Genomic DNA, 8,035 nt, shown 5'->3' on the forward strand with positions numbered 1-8,035 from the left:
GCAGTCTTCAGAACGTCCCACAGGAGAGGAGCGAGAGAGGTGCAAGTGCTGCCCCCGTCTAACCCAAACCATCCATCATACTGACAGGGTCTGAGAGCAGTGCAGGCCTGGGAAAGCCACCGGCCAGCAGGCAGCAACACACACACACGCATGCCAGACCAGAGAAGTCCATGCCAGCTGCACATGTTCACACTTGCCACCGTCACACACACACACACACTCTGAAGTGTGCACGCTTGTGTTTATTGTTGGCTGGAGCATCGAAACTTCCATCGAAGACTCATACAGATGAGCTCTTCACTCAAATGTGCAACGCTATCATGAACATACTGATCTGAACAAACTGATCCGAGGCACTTCTGCACATTTCAAGAGTTTGTAGATGCTTTGGGGGTTTAATACACACCTGTTCATGTACTTATGTCTCAGATCTGACAGAATTTGGTTAATTTAATGAATGTGCTAGATCAGTAAGCTCATTGACAGTATCTTTGGCAGCCTGGGAGTAATTTTGACTTTATTTTGAAGTTTATTAAACAAGACACTGCAGAAGGTTTAAAGCTACTTATTTTACCTAATCCATATACACTCTTAAAAATAAAGGTGCTTGAAAAGGTTCTTCAAGCGATGCCATAGAAGAACCATTTTTGGTTCCACAAAGAACCATTCAGTCAAAGGTTCTTTAAAGAACCATCTCTTTCTTACCTTTTTATAATCTGAAGAACCTTCTTTCGCCACAAAGAACCTTTTGTGAAACAGAAAGGTTCTTCAGATGTTAAAGGTTCTTTATGGAACCATTGAGACAAAAAGGTTCTTCTATGGCATCGTGAAGCACCTTTATTTTTAAGAGTGTATGTGTGTGTCATTTGAGCTAAAACTGGTCTCAGTCGTCTTTTTAGCTGTGTGACTACAGTTTTGAACTTCTAAATAAGAGTTACCAAGCAAAATTCCTGTGGGGGATTTTTCTGCATGTGCTTTTCTGGTATCTTTTGTGTATTATGAAACAGTTTTACCAACTTAACTTGGTCATAAATGTATAAAAAATACATTCCATCATCCAGCGGCAGTTGATATATATATATATATATATTTGAACAAATATTAAGTCACTTCTGGATAAGGCATTAAAAAACTATTTAGAAATTGCATTTTAGTTTAGAAATGAAATATTTTATATTTTTAAATCCTTATTTTGGTTTAAAAACTATTTCTGAATCTTCAATTAAATATTTAAATTCACTATCAAAATTATTTCATAAATACAATATTTTTTTAGGTTCTTTAAAGATAAATAAGGCTGTATTTTTGAGCTTTGAATAACTTCAAATTTTTTAAATAAACAAACAAATAAATAAATAAGATAAAATCTAAATAAAAATAAAATCTTTTCACACACAAAAAAAGCTTTTTCCATCTGCTTATCAGACATTTTTTTCATAATTGAATGAAATTGAAATGTTTATCTGTGGTAAACAGCATGTTGCAGAGGCTATCAATAGAATTTAATTGTATTGATTCCAGAACATTCCTCTAATATGTGAGGAGATTCTTATGTAACAAGATGTTTTTTTCCTTTTTTTTCATTCTGTTAACAACCGTTCTAGAAGAGATCAACACAAGCATGCACACACACACACACTGTGCAGTTCAGATGGAAGTGATTTTGGGCAATAGGTCAAAGGTCATCTGCATTCAAACAGAGGCTATCACCTCCAGACATATCTCACACACTCTGATGGAGTAGTAGTGAGAGAATGTCTGTGGCTTTCTGACCTCTCCAGACTCTGTTCTGGCCTATTAGTAAACAGGAAATAATTAACACCATGAACAATAAGACAATATGGACAGACTCGAGCAGCTTGCTTTATTTTGGCCTGTCTACATTGTGGCGCCTTTGAGTGTGTGTATGTGAGATAGAGACAGACAGACAGCGAGACTCCTCCTCCTCATTAGAGTCCTCTCTGTGTGATCAGGAAGTGAGTTTAAGTCAGCATTAATCTGTCACTGTGGCCAGACCATCCTTGCCACGGCAACTGTTTCCTTAGATAAACCCTGCATCGGCGATCACCGTGGTGACAGGTGCTGATTGGGCACGAGTGGGAGGAAGCCCCTCAGACAGGAAGAACGGACAGTTCTGTCAGGGAAGGAACAGAGAGGTCAGGAGAGTTTTGAGGCTGTTTTTTGTCTCATCGTCTGATGAATGCACTTGTAGGCACTGAAGTGTGTTGTGCCCTTTACAGCTCAGAAAGTTTTTTATTCAAATATTATGGAGTCGGTACGATTTCAATTCAATTCGATTCAAATTTATTTGTATAGCGCTTTTCCCAATACACAACATTTCAAAGCAGCTTTACAGAAAATGCATGTGTCAGAAGTGAATGTGTCCAAGTAATGTTCATTTCACGAATGAACAGTTCAAGATAATAGAATCATACAGTTAGCTAACATGAATTAATTTTAGGCTCATTAAAGCGATTATTACAAATGTGATCATAACGAATAAAATACAGAGAACATTTGGCAGATTGTGCCAAATGTCACTGAAAGAAGACTCATGCTCACCAAGGCTGCATTTATTTGCTACAATATCCTCCTGAGAACCAGAAATAAAAAGCGTTGTGAATTTAGTATTTTTTTCATGTCATTACATTGTTTAGAAAAAAATGGTAAAATAACATTTTTGAAAAATTATATTTTATTCATAACTTATGCTATGTCCTCTGTAGAGGACACCAGGACTCAGTTTTTCTAAAAATAAAATGACAAGAGTAGACATGAAAAGGCAAAAACAATGGGAATTAAAAAATAATAATTTTAATCACCAATCCATTTTTAGGTTTCAGGATTTTTTTATAACTAACTTTGTTTAAGGATGGTTCTCAACTATGTTATAAAATATATAATGATAAAAAATGATTTGATATACCATTTTGCTTTATGCAATATGTGTGTAAAAATTCCATAAACTGGTTTTCCCATTAAGCACAATGTTATCTATACACTGTATCTAATTTGCATATTAAAGTGCTTTTGGGACAGCATGTTGAAAAAAGAAGTGTAATAATGACAAAATCTTATCATATTTCCATAAGGATGTACAATTTTATCACTAAATTAATGTCAGCCATTTTTAAAAACCAAGGAGAGGGAGTGGTCACGGTGAAACATCATTTGGTATCTCTGGAAAGCCCTGAATGTGCTCTATACAGGACATCCAGACTTAAAACTGTGACATGTGAGGTCTCAGAGAAATTCACTAAAATATAATGTCCACTACAGAGGCAAAAACTCCATAGCTGGGTCTCAGGAGGATATAGTAATATTATGAAATATTATTACACTTTAAAATAACTGTTTTAATAAATAAATATTTTTTTAAATGTAATTTATTTCTGTGATGCAAAGCTGAATTTTCAGCATCATTACTTCAGTCTTCAGTATTGTAATATGCTGATTTGCTGCTTAAGAAACATTTCTTATTGTTGTCAATATGAATGTAGGGTTCATATTTTACCATGTTTTACCATGTTACCAAATCAATTCCACAGAATCATTACAGAAAATGCTGTAAAAATCTGTATGTTGCTCTTTGGCCTGCTCATGAAACTTGTTGAAGGTTCTTTCAGATGTTAAACTTCCTTAGTAGCAATTGACCCTTCGCAAAGACCCGCCCACCTTAGTTATTGTTGCTACGTCCGACAAGCCACAGCGCTCTCACGCCTCACATCATGTTCTCACGCAGTGAAAAATACATCATGGAGCAAAGACGACACTGACAACGCGCCGACAGACAAGACAGAGCAGGTTACTTTTGGTATGAAAAAGTCTCAGCTTTCAAATTTTGTAAGAAATTAAAACAATAAATACAGTTTTGTGGCTCTTTAATGTGTCGTGACAGATCACTGTAGCCCCTCAGTTCAAGCAGCACGTGAACTGATCATTTCTTCCTCTTTATTAGTTATAGCGCAAATTAAACACGAATGAACATCAGAAGGTATCTTGCTTCAACTGCGGAAAGACGTCAGTATAGACCATTTTTCACGTTCAAGTCCACCGGCGTTAATCTACTCTCCTGTCTGTTTTTATTTTAATTTGTTTATCGGACGAAATGGCAGATTCTGCGTTATGACTGGTCAGATCGCCTTTCAATCAAACTCCCTGCAAAGGGTCAGTTAAAGAGAAACAATTGAGACCATTTGACATACAATAGAATGTATACTCTCTTAAATATAAAGGTTCTTTATTGCCATCTATGGTTCCATGAAGAACATTTAATCTCCATGGAACCTTTCCATTCCTCAATGTTTTTATAGTGGCAAAAGTTTCTAGATTATTCAAATGTTCTTAACTTCAAAGAAAAAATTGTTCTTTTAATAACCATTTTTTGAAAGGTTCTTTAGGGAACCCAAAATTATTCTGCTGTGGAATCACTGCAGGGTAAAAAAAACTTAATTTTTAAGAGTATTGAGGGACTTTTGATTACAGACTTTGATGCCTGAGACATTGTTGAGAGCCCTTCTGAGGAGACACACGCGAGATTGCTGAGATGTATTTCTCAGGAGAAAAGTATGAGGAACAGGAGACTTGCACATAGATGTCCATTTAATCTAGGAGAGACACGGTTTCGAAAAATCTCACTTGTGTTTTTTCTTGCATACACTCTTAAAAATAGAAGTTCTTTATTGGCATCCATGGTTCAGTGAAGAACTTTTTAACATCCACGGAACCTTTCCATTCCACAAAAGTGGTGGGAAATTGTTCTTCACACTAAGAAAAAATGGTTCTTTTAAGAACTGTTCGCTGAAAGGTTCTTTAGAGAACCCAAAATGGTTCTTCCGTGGCATCACTGTTAAAACCTCCTTTTGGAAGCTTCATTTTTAAGAGTGTATGCTGTATGAGAAAAGAAGTAACATTAAATGTTTAACCCAACTTTCTGGGTAGTAACCCAACGGCTGGGTTTGTCCATATTTTACCCAGCGCTGGGTTGTATTTAACCCAGCATTTTTTAGAGTGTGGATGACTTGATGAATAGGTATTACTCCCTGCCACAACTTACTTGTTGGGGCCGTCAGTTCAACAACTTTTCCCATAATCCTTCAAGGCAAACAAACTAGTGTGTTCATCGGCTGCTAAAGAAAGATAGGGAGGGCAACAGAGAAAGAGCGAGTGAGTGAGTAACAGCAGGGTCCAATTCCTCCACTCAAGTGCTCCTCTCATGCAGTAGGTCTGATTAGACTCGCCCCCCGCCAGTTTGTCGGCAGGAACACTAACTTCAAATACGGCCCCGCTCGCTCGGCCCAAATAAAACCTGACTGCTCCCCTCCCCTCCCTCTGCATCGCTCCTAATGGACAGGGTTTAATCTCACTTTCTCCTTTGGATATTTGAAGATTTCCTCCTGCCGCGGCTGGCCGGCGCAGAAACGAATTCTTCTCGCTTTGTTGATTAAAACCGGCCGCACTCCACCGTCGCTTATCGGCCAGCGACGAGCAGCTCTTTTTAATTAAAACTAAGACAGCACAAGTGCGCAATTAACAGCTGGTAATTACGCAGAGTCTCTGAAGTGCGCCGGCGCCGTCTCCGTTTCACTTGTGGAACGGACAAGTGGCTTTTTGATCTCTAAATTAGTGAACCCTTGTAATATTTGTTTTGTGGCAGATTTGGTGGGTTAATTGTGGCCTGTGGTGGCCTCGCGCGCATGATTGATGTACCACCAGAGAAAAAGGGACATTAAAACTGTAATAGTCTATCAGGATATGCAAATCGCACCTTCATGTTAACAAGCGGGCAGGAGCTGAAGGAAGTGTTTAATGTACGGGAAAAACAATCAACCACTCTGCCTCAAACTGATTAGTCCATTTGAATTTGAAAGTTTAATTAAGTGCCTCTAATACACAGCGTTTTGGAGAGTGACACATAACATTAAACCATTTGATGCTTAATTTTGTATCGTCTATTCTTTGTTGTTGTTTTAATTGCAGGCTCACAGGGTTTGAAATTCACATCCGCTCGTGAGCGGCGAGAGTGTCATGCTACTCGGAGCGCTGTCCCAAAGGGAGGTGACAGGCATTGAATTCATTTTAAAAACCTTCGACTAATCAGCGATGAAAATATTTAATGAGAAGCATGCTCTTTCACGGCATCAAGCAGAACACTTGTTTGGCTTTAATTAGTATTGATTTCCATCTCTGAACACGGCTTGCGAGTTGCTGTTTGTTTGTTTCTTTTGCTGGTTTTTCTTTGCTTTATCCGCATTCCATCAGTGTGAGAACAATTGGCATAATTTTCTTCTGAACAAATATCAGCAGAATAACAGCTAACAGTTGGACTTGATCTATTTCCTGGTTATTTAGAAACTACATTTATATTGGGAATTGTTTTTTCTTTTATCCTGTTTTGGTTTACAAACTTTTTCCAAATGTATATAATATTCATATAATATGTCAGTTCTATAGCAGAATGTTTCAGAAATACTAGCATTTTTTTAGATTATTTAAATAGAAATAAATCTGCCTTTTTATGCTCTTAATCTAATCTTAATCTTTTGGTATCATTCCAAAAAAAAAAGAATTCTCCTTTTTTTATACCATTATTCAGTAATTTTTCATCTGACATTTAGACTTTGCTTTTTATACTATTTCCTTATATTATTTCTGTAACAAATATTTTAGAAATACTAGCTTTTTTAGATTATTTAAGTAGAAATAGGCCTTTTTATAATGGGGAAAAAATTGAGAAAAAGACTTTTGGTATCATTCCAAAAATAATCATCATCTTCTTCAACAACAACAATCCCTTCTTCAAACTTTTTCCATCTGCTTATCAGACATTTAGCTTTTTCTGCTTACCTGAAACAGGATGCCTGATTAAGGTCTGATTAAAAGATCAAAATTTATTTATTTAATGTAATAATTTAATAAAGTAATGCAATTTCGGAGGAAATTAAATTTTTTTAATTGCAGGTTTTAAAATTAACATCATCAAGATTCACTTGCGAAAAGTCTTTTAAAAACTGTAAAAACTCTCTTTGTCTCACTGTATAAAACAATGTTTTCAATTAGATTTTTTGGTCTCTAAACAAACCCTGCATATATGATGTGACGGGTATAAATGAGCACCTGTGAGCGGCTTTAAGGAAATCTCTGTTCACCCGTGAGCTTCATTAGGAGTGAGTTATGAACGCAGGCTGTTTTCAGCAGGTGTGTCTGACAGAACCCAGCCTCGTGGCACAAGGAGTCCGACGGGACGTGAGAGAGCCATAACGTGGCGGCTCTGAAGGAAACGGACCAGGTTTTATAGCAAGACTGATTAGTGCATGTAAAGTCATGCGATGGAAACAGTTTGGGTGTTGCATGTATGATTTTGAATTCTTAATTTGAGGATAATTATTAGAGACAGCAATAAAAAATAAAATGTTATTCGAATACGGTAATACGGCCCACACAGATGCAGTTTAGGTAACATCGCCAGAAGCGTTCCACGAATTGCAGCTTGCTAGATTTGATCTGAAGGCAGTCTGGGTTTAAAAACGTCTCTGTTCCTAATCACAGATCCACCTTCTCAAACAGAATAAAAGCAGAATGAAACAGGGCTGATGCAGTCGGCAGTCAGACCTTAGAGTTTCAATCCAGCGCTACATAGAGAAATAAACAGCTTCCTGGACGTGTGTGTGTGTGTATTAGCTGAAGTGCATTTCATTTCTGTACCGCTGTGTGTGTGTTGGCCATTATGGCTGGGTTTAAAACAGAATGTCACTCGTTACAATCGTGCATGTGGCTTTGCTTAGGGAGCCTGTTCTCTCCAATTAGAAACTGACGAGAGAGACTGAGGCAGGGACGATGGCCAAACACACAACATGGAAAGAAACTGGAAGCCCTGTGTGTCTGTGTGTGTGTGTGTGTGTGTGTGTGTGTGTGAGAGAGAGAGAGAGAGAGAGAGAGAAAGAGATAGAAAGAAAGAGATTGATTGTGTGTTTGTGCATGTGGTCACTTCTCATGAAGAATGCATTAGGGATGTTTGGCGTGTGGGCCGTCAGTC

General features: G+C 37.5%; 1 long non-coding RNA gene across 1 annotated transcript; it reads right to left on the reverse strand.

The window, feature by feature from the left end:
• Nucleotides 1-1,753: 1,753 nt before the first annotated feature.
• Nucleotides 1,754-5,458, reverse strand: LOC107582290 (uncharacterized). Its single transcript, XR_001608935.1, has 3 exons — nucleotides 5,367-5,458; nucleotides 5,057-5,129; nucleotides 1,754-2,134 (listed from the first exon to the last, which is right to left on the reverse strand). It is a non-coding gene; the product is annotated as an uncharacterized lncRNA (long non-coding RNA).
• Nucleotides 5,459-8,035: the final 2,577 nt, after the last annotated feature.

This window comes from Sinocyclocheilus grahami, unplaced genomic scaffold, assembly GCF_001515645.1.
Source record: "Sinocyclocheilus grahami isolate Dianchi unplaced genomic scaffold, SAMN03320097.WGS_v1.1 scaffold42.1, whole genome shotgun sequence".
NCBI lineage: Eukaryota > Metazoa > Chordata > Actinopteri > Cypriniformes > Cyprinidae > Sinocyclocheilus > Sinocyclocheilus grahami.